Source organism: Equus caballus, chromosome 21, assembly GCF_041296265.1.
Source record: "Equus caballus isolate H_3958 breed thoroughbred chromosome 21, TB-T2T, whole genome shotgun sequence".
Classification (NCBI taxonomy): Eukaryota; Metazoa; Chordata; class Mammalia; order Perissodactyla; family Equidae; genus Equus; species Equus caballus.
Window position 1 is genome coordinate 22,291,126 of NC_091704.1, and position 8,624 is coordinate 22,299,749.

The following is an 8,624-nucleotide window of genomic DNA, read 5'->3' on the forward strand; positions in this document are numbered from 1 at the left end:
TTTCCTTAAAGTTAACTGATTGTAGATGTTTATCACATCTCCAAAATACCTTCACAGCAACACCTAGATTTGCGTTTGATGGAACAACTCGGTACTGTATAGCCTAGCCACGTTCACAAATAAAACCGACCATCACACACGTTAAGTATCATTGGTATCTGTCAAGTATCTAATTTTAGATTTGGAATCTGAGCCTCTGAGAGGTAATGACTCTTGTCCTAGGCAGCAGGCTGTGGGGTTTTTTGTGTTACACCATGCCTCCCAGAAGGAGACAAATGCCTTCCGATCATCTGTATGATTTATGTTCCCCAGATCTTAAAAATGTGGGAGAGCCAGAACAAAAAATGTATAGCTTGTCTTAGAGATGTATAAATCTGAAAGCAAGTGTGACTGAGCCTTCTGGGGAAGAACTCAGTGACCAGTTGTGGGAACTAGGCAGGGCAGAGAGTGGGGGAGGCGCATAACCTCAGAAAAAGCTGATGGACTTTGGAATCAGACATGCCTGGGTTTGAATTATAGCTTACTCCTTTGCAAATGCTGAGACCTTCAGCAGATAGCTAGTTTAAAAAGATTCCCTTTATTGACATCTAATTTATACACAAAATAATGCACCCATTTAAGTGTGTACGTCAATGTGTTTTAACAATTTATACTCCTGCGTAATCACACACATAATCAAGATGCAGAACAAGTGCCTTGTACCCCTTCCCAGTCAATTGCCCCTAGTCACCAGCCAAGGCAGCCACTGACTTGCTTTCTGTCACTATTTATTGTAGTTCACTTTTAACTAACATGTATTGTGCACCTACTATATTTGGCGCACAATTCCGGGTGCTGCGATCTAGTAGTGAATAAAACAGACAAAAATAGCTGCCATTATGTAGAAGGAAACAGAAAGTAAACAAAATAGATAAGGAAATGTGCCATGGGTCACATGGTGATAAATTCTATGGACAAAAATATGGGAAGTCACTGGGGAGAACCAGAGTGAGGGTGAGGCACACATTGCTCTTTTCAGTAGGGTGTCAGAGGTCACATCACGAGGAAGGTGATGTTTGAGCAAAGGTCTGATGGAAGTGAGGGCAGGAGCGATGTGGATATTAGGAAAAGAAAGTTCCAGGTAGGAAGAACAGCAGGTGAAATGGCCAGTGGTGAGTGTTGGGGGAATGTTTGAGAAACTGCAAAGAATCCATCCAGTGTGGTTGGAGTGAAGAGAGAGGCAAAGCAGAAAAAGAAGAAGGAGTAAAGAGGACCAGGTAGGATAAGCCTTTAGCCAGCTGTGAAAACTTCAACTTTTTTTTTTTATGAGGAAGATTGGCCCTGAGCTAACATCTGTTGCCAATCTTCTTCTTTTTAATTGAGGAAGATTGTCGCGGAGCTAACATCTGTGCCAATCTTACTCTATTTTATGTGGGACGTGCCCAAAGCATGGCTTGAGGAGCGGTGCTAAGGTCCGAGCTCGGGCTCCAAACCGGCAAACCCCGGGCCCCCAAAGCGGAGTGCACGAACTTAACCACTACGCCACCGGGCGAGCCCCGAAAAACTCCAACTTTTAATCTTAGTGGAATAGGGAGCCATTGCAGGGTTTTGAGCAGAGAACTTGACCTGTTTAAAAGGCTCCTCTGGCTGCTGTGTCAGGAATTGACCGTAGGGGCCACGTGGAGCATTAATATAAAGTGCCTAGTACATAATAAATGTTCAATAAGGATCAGCTATTTGGAGAGTATTGATTTCTTAGTACAAATGAGGCTGCAACCTCTTTTTGTTTGTTTGTTTCTTTGTTTTTCTGTAGTGAAAATACAGATTCATTCACTTTCTCAACAAATATTTGTGCAGCATGATTATGCTAGGTGCTGAGGAATAACAGTTGAGTGAAAAAAGAGAAGACTGCTACAAATTCATAGAGACAGAGAGGAGAACGGCACCAGGCATGGGGGCAGGGAAAGCGGAAAGTTGTTGTCTAGTGGGTACAGAGTTTCAGTTTTGCAAGATGGGAAAGTTCTGGAAATCTGTTGCACAACAATGTGAATATACTTTACTAACTGTACACTTAAACATGAGTTAAGGTGGTAAATTTGAAATTACGTGCTTTTTACCACAATTTAAAAAATTTTAAGTAGCAAAAACGAAAAAAGATAACTGTTTTTAGGGGAGATAATAGACTGATTAAGAGAAATGTTAGGTAGAAATAAGTACTTACGATGAACACAATAATGGTGATATACTATGACTGAAGGGCTACTTTCGCTTAAAAAAAAATTAAGACCAGTGAAAAAAGAAAACATGACCCTATTATGTAAAGATTAAATACATAAGCAGGTGTCTGCTGCCTGACTAGACCCTACTCACTTACAAGCAATATCCCAAACAATATGAAAAAATCTTACTTCTTTCATCCCCTAGGATGTGGAATCAACTATATAGTTAAAATAGTTGCCATTTTTTCTTTTTGTCTTACTAAAAATAGATGTGTGCATATGTGTATATAACTTAGGTATGCATATGTGTGTCTATACATGTACACAAATATACACCATACATACACACGTATATATGCTTGTGTGTGTGAGTGTGTATGTGTACATGCCACATCGAACAGAGAAATGTCTGGTTGCTTATCAAGTGTCCAGGTAATAGGATGCAATTTGGGGTGACTTGACTTTCGTTTTTGTACTTTTCTGTATTGTTTGGATTATTTAAATAATAAGACTGTGCCGTTTTCCCTAAAAGGATAAAGGCATTTTTAAATTAAAAATACAACAACTCGAAAATATAGTTCTGCTGTGTGAGTTGATAAATGTGAAGTGCTGGGAGCGTGTTTGGAAGACAGTCAGAGCTGAACAAGCATTGGCTGTTATTGTCCTGCTCGTTCCTACGTGGCAGACCCTGCTCTAAATACTTAACGTGTATTTTCTCCCTTAATCCTTACAGAGACTGAGACACAGACAGGTGATGCCACAGATCACAGAGTTTTAAAGTAAGAAGACCATATTTTACAGACAAATGTCTTTTAATCCCTTTAACATAAACGGCTATTCAAAATGCCTTAGCCTGTATTTGTATAAAAACTCATTGCTGAGGATATTCTCAACTGATACTATGAATATGTAACTGCTTTATATGATTCAAAAGGATTACCTATAAATTCTCATAAGGTTTCTAGAAGCATCACTTTAAAATAAATGAGTTAAAATAACTATACATTCTAAGACCTATATAAGTCATATAGTGAACTAAAATTTGTACTTTAAACTTGGTAGCAAAATTACCAATAACAGTACCAGTTCGCCCTTGAATAGTGATTTATAGTTTACAAAGCGCATTCACATACATTGGCTCACCCTGATCTCCACAACCACTGAGGGAAGCAGTCGAGTAGGGTAGACATTAACATCCCTGCTTATAGTTGAGGAAGCTGAATCAGATATGTAAGCATCAATTAGAATGTCTTTGGCCACAAGGAAAAAAACTTAACTCTACCTGGTTTAAACAATACGAGAATACATTGGCTCACCTACCTCCATGCCCAGAGGTGAGGTGGTCTTCAGGGTTGACACAATCTAGCTGGCTAGACTCTATTTCTCTGATATTCTCTTGGTTCTGCCCCTCACCAAACTTTGGCTCCATCTTCAGCCTGACAATTAAATGGCTGCTATAGTTCTGGGGCTCAAAGCCATAAACAACAATGCCAGATGAAAAGGCCATTTCTTTCCGCAGCTTTATCCTGCAAACTAGGAAAACTGTCCTTAGAAGTCCTTAGCAAACATCTCCTCACTTATCGTTGGCCCAGATTAATTCATATGTCCATTCCTGAATCAATTATTGGCAAGGGACACGGGATTACCTTTAGATGAATCAAGACACCTGATGAAACGCCGGGCTCTGTTAGGAAGGAGGGAAAAAGGGAATGATAATGAATATTAGTTGAGCACTATAACCTGGGAAAGAGGCCAACTCCTCTAGGTAAAGCTCTGGACCTAAGAGTACCATTGAGACCAAGATGGCAGGATTCGGGCCCCTCAACTCCCACCTCTTCATATAACAGCCTCAATTGGTTCGTATTTTCATTAGATGAGGATGCTCATTTTTGGCTTCTATGGGGGCATTCTTAAAAAAAAGTTTGAATGTGGTAATTCCGTACGCCTGAGTTTGCAAGACTGAACTTGGACGGACTGGTAAATATTTGCCTTGAAAGCCACATTCTGACAAATCCCTCAGAAGTATTCTTCTTTTTTTTATTATAAAATATTTCAAGGAATAAAAAACAAAGCTTTAAAAAGCCTTCACATTACACCATATTTGCACTGGACTTTTAAAGAAAAAAATACCGCAGTTGTAGTTGAAGCTCCCTGAGTATGTCTTCCAGAACCCATTGTCCTTTCTCCCTCACCGGAGGAAACCACAGTCCTGAATTCGATGTCCAGTTTCATGTGGATGTTTTTATACTTTTACTAGTAAGTATAGATCTGAGATAAATATACATAGTATCGTTTTGAATATGTGTGTGTGTGTGTATAAGTGGTAACCTGAACATGTCCTTCTGCAATGACACTTTTTGCTCAAGGTTGTTCTTGTGTTGTTCTCTATTGAGATATATGGTGTAAGTTCACTCACTGGTAATTGCAATATAGCCCCTTGTTCAAATACGCTACAACGCATTATCCACTCTTCTGTTGATGGATATTTTGGTGGTTTTCTCTGTTTCGCTATTACAGAGCTATTGTGAACTTTCTAGCAGATATCTCACAGTGCACACGCAGAAAAGTTTGTCTGGTGGTGTGTATCTTGGAGTGGGATTATTGGATGTGTTCTTCTTCAACCTGAATAGACAGTGTCAGATTGCTGCCAATCTGACGGCTGTGACATGGAATTGCATTGCTGGTTTCAGAAGTATAATAATTTCTTTTTTCCCTTATATTTCTTATGCACTTGAAACTCTCCAGTTTCTCAAATTGATTCCATTTTTTCCCCCATATTGGAAATTTGTATTCTTTCCTTTATAATGGAAAATTGCAGTGGTTATTATGAGTTCATCTTGATATATCTTATTTAAGTTAGCCTCTTTTGTCCTTTGAAATAACTTTTATTACTTATTAGACATAGATAAATGACAAGGAGAGAAAAGAAATACAGACACATATATAGACACTTGTCATTTTCTCTCCAAATTGTTATTTTAGATAAGGCAAATTTTTCTTGATAATTTCTTGCTCACTTAACTAAGTATATAATGTTATCTGAATTTTTGTATTTTGTATGTAGAATAGCATATGTCTCCTTTTCTTCTCAGTGGAGAAATTCCAAGATCAGAAGATTTAAGAATAGTATTGATAACCCATTGGTTTCATTAGTATTTGGCAATCCTGTCTAGTAGAATCCTTGGACTTGCACCCGGAGTGGAGAGATGACATTACTGAACGATGCCACTTTAGCATCTTAAAGCACCACTCTCTTTTTATACAGCGTCTACCTAAGAGATTCAGCTGCACTCGGATACGCTTGCGGCGAGCTCCCTGAAGAGTTTCCCTGTGCTTGGAGGAAGAAGTAACGTCAGTAAATCAAAATTTACACCCTGTTGACCTTGGAAATACAAAGGCAACACAATAAACCAACATGAGGTCATGTTTCCATTCTGGTTGAGGACAGGGGAACATTTAATCCTGAGCAGAGTGAGGGAGACAGGAGGAAATAAAATGCATGCTGACTGAGACGGTACTGTTTTCTCTTGCAGTTTGCTCTGCAAGATCCAGTTGGGAAAGGAAGAAGCATTTATTTCTCTTGCTTTCCACACATACCTTTGAAGTGTCTTAGCATCAAAAGAAACACCCAGCCTGAAACTATATTTTCTTTACTCAAAACGTGTGGTGTAAGTGAGAATGGGTATGAGAGGGGGGAGGTGCAGGGGGAGCTTTGTGGGCACAAAGAAATAGTCAAGATAAAAATCATGATAAAAATCATAATTTCCAAGACTTAAGACAGATGCCTCTGATTGGGGAGAGTTATTTATGTTGGTTATAGGTTCCTAAAGGGCTGAATGACACAATTTGTCTTCTTGTTTATCGATTAGTCTGTTTAGAAATGTTACAAATTGTCGTCAAGTTTGCTAAACAGCTCCTTTTATTGCTTCCTCTAGAGTCTCAAGATGACAGCTAGATTTTTCTGGCATGAACAGTAAAGGTCAACTTTGGCAATGTTCCATTAATACATGACTGCAAACATTTTTATACATAAGAGGTAACAAGGAAATTTTTAGCAGTTTTCTTCTTACTCATACCTTCTATTACTAAAGATTAGTAAGACATGAAACCTTATTGGAATTGGTTAGATATTCTCTTCTATTACTTTCAAAAAGTAAAACTTCCCCTACTCATCTTGACTTAAAATAATAATTTGTTAATCAAGCATATCCTTGAAACCACTTTTTTCTCTTGAATATTAGTGTCCCCGCTTTGATTCTCGAAATTTCCCTCATTCACTGCCAGCACTTCCTGATGCCAAGTTCTCCGCCCTCCATTCTAACACTGACCTCCCAGCTTTTTACCTTCTGATAGGAACATTTAAACCTCAGCCTCCACACTAACCTCTGTCATTGCCATCTCGAATGTCATAACCCTTGATGTTCTTTACGTGGCACTTCTGCCTCACCCTTTCCCGGCTACCAGAACTCTTGCAGCTGCCGGATCTGTGACCTTAACCTGGGAGAGTCAGTGTGTTCAGGGTGAGAGGGGTGTATCCTGGGCACATGATTCACTTTCCAATGTAATGACTTCATTTCTCTTATCCCAGAGGAATGCAGCAGGCGTACTGACATTTGTCCATTGGCACCACAGAAAACAGTGTGTTGCTGTACTAACACACCCCGGCTGAGTCCTGAGAAACTTATTAGGTAGAGAGAGGAAGTGCTATAGTCAGGTCTTCATAAACTTTAACGCAAATACACCACCCTCATAAAACACGTTGGCTTTAACTAGGGAAAAGTTAAACCAGGGCTTAAAATGTTTAACTTGGGTTTAACTGGGGTTTCTCCCCCTCTTTAACCTGAACTTCAGGAGATAAAGGTCAACCAGGTGGCAGTCCGGCTTTCCTGGAACAAGTTCATAATCTAACTTAAAATTTGGTTGATGGGTTATGAAAGAAGCCAAATCTTTGAGAGCTCTTATGTATTCTGTTCAGACACTTAAAAAAGGCATTTCCTTTTAGGGGTGGTTGTATATAATTTATCCTTATTCTAATCCTTCCAAACCTCTTCTTTAGCCTACAGGCATTCGAACATCGACTGTAATTGAAAACCAGATGTTGTGAGAAAAACCCTACAAGCCGCTACTTCCAAATTAAAAACCACCTAGGTCTTTGTCCGGGGCCTCAGTGGCCGCAGTTTCCACCTCAGACCTCTGTGGTGCTCCTGCTGGGATTTGGAGGTTTGCTCAGAATCTTCCATTCATCTAATTAGTCCTTTGGGAGAAAGAAAGATGAAAGGAAGGGAGGGCAGGAGACACAGAGATGCTTCACATGGCTGTTTAGACCACGAATGTAGCTCATCTAGGAAAGAACTGGTGACATGAAAATAATGAAACAGAAGGATTGAGCTCTGTGAATTGAGAGGTTTTGTCTTCATTTAGATAAAGTCACCATTAAGCCACTCCTATTTCCTTACTCTTAACTAAGGTGGAATCAGGAAAGGAAATGCAAAGTTGGGTCACCTTTTCCAAATGGCTTCAGAAAAACTTCCCTAATCAGGGGCCCCCAAAAGGAGGAAATATACTGGGGTGTATAAGGCCTTGGTAGATGAAGTGTGAGGAATTTCTCTCTTGCCACCTGATTCCGGTTAGAAATTCACTGGCTGTGTCGCTGACTGAACAAAACAGAGGATAATAGCCGCTGGCTGAAGATTTTATAATTGAAGCTGAGACAGAGTGGGCCATGTGCATGTTTAGAACAGTGATTGCATTGTGAATTACAACAGAAGTCCCACTTGTCAGTCACACAAACGTTTAAGAGCATAGAAAGGCATCTGATTTGGGACAAGGATGACAAAATAGATCTTTTGGTTTCTCCCACTTTGCCCTGAGTACAAAGGGACTGATGACTGCTTTGTTCTGGGATAGAGTTTTAATTCCTCTTAGGATCTACCCAATTATTAACAGAGAAAGAAAATTCCTGTCTGGAACCACTCCTACCACTTTCCGAAAGAAGTAATCTTTAGTCCTCATCATCCAATGAGAGAAAGAGAGTAATATAAATGATATCGTGCCAGATTTTTTGCTTTGTTTATAATCATTACTTTTCCTCATGTATCTTTAGTGATGTCTCAATGTTAAACAACTGTAGTAAACACTGTTAAGAAACATGGCTCTAATTTGACAATATCAGTCAACATTTAAAATGCCTCTACCCTTTGAACCAGGAATTACATTTTTAAGAATTTCTTTAACAGATAAACTGAGAGATGTGGAAAATGATATATTTACAAAGATAAGCTTGGCAGCATTGTTTGTAACATCCAAAGAGTGAAAACAACCCAAAAGTTCATCAACAGATCAATTAAATAAATTACTGTATGTTTACACAAGGAAATGGAGTATCAGATTAAAGTCTGGTTCCAGTCCTTGTCATGAGCCTTGGAA

At 39.3% G+C, this 8,624-nt stretch overlaps 1 long non-coding RNA gene across 1 annotated transcript; it reads left to right on the forward strand.

Annotated features, from left to right (window-relative positions):
- The first annotated feature begins 1,041 nt into the window (after positions 1 to 1,041).
- On the forward strand, positions 1,042 to 8,624 carry LOC111769712 (uncharacterized). Its single transcript, XR_011430336.1, has 5 exons — positions 1,042 to 1,256; positions 5,464 to 5,618; positions 5,732 to 5,866; positions 6,134 to 6,234; positions 7,255 to 8,624. It is a non-coding gene; the product is annotated as an uncharacterized lncRNA (long non-coding RNA).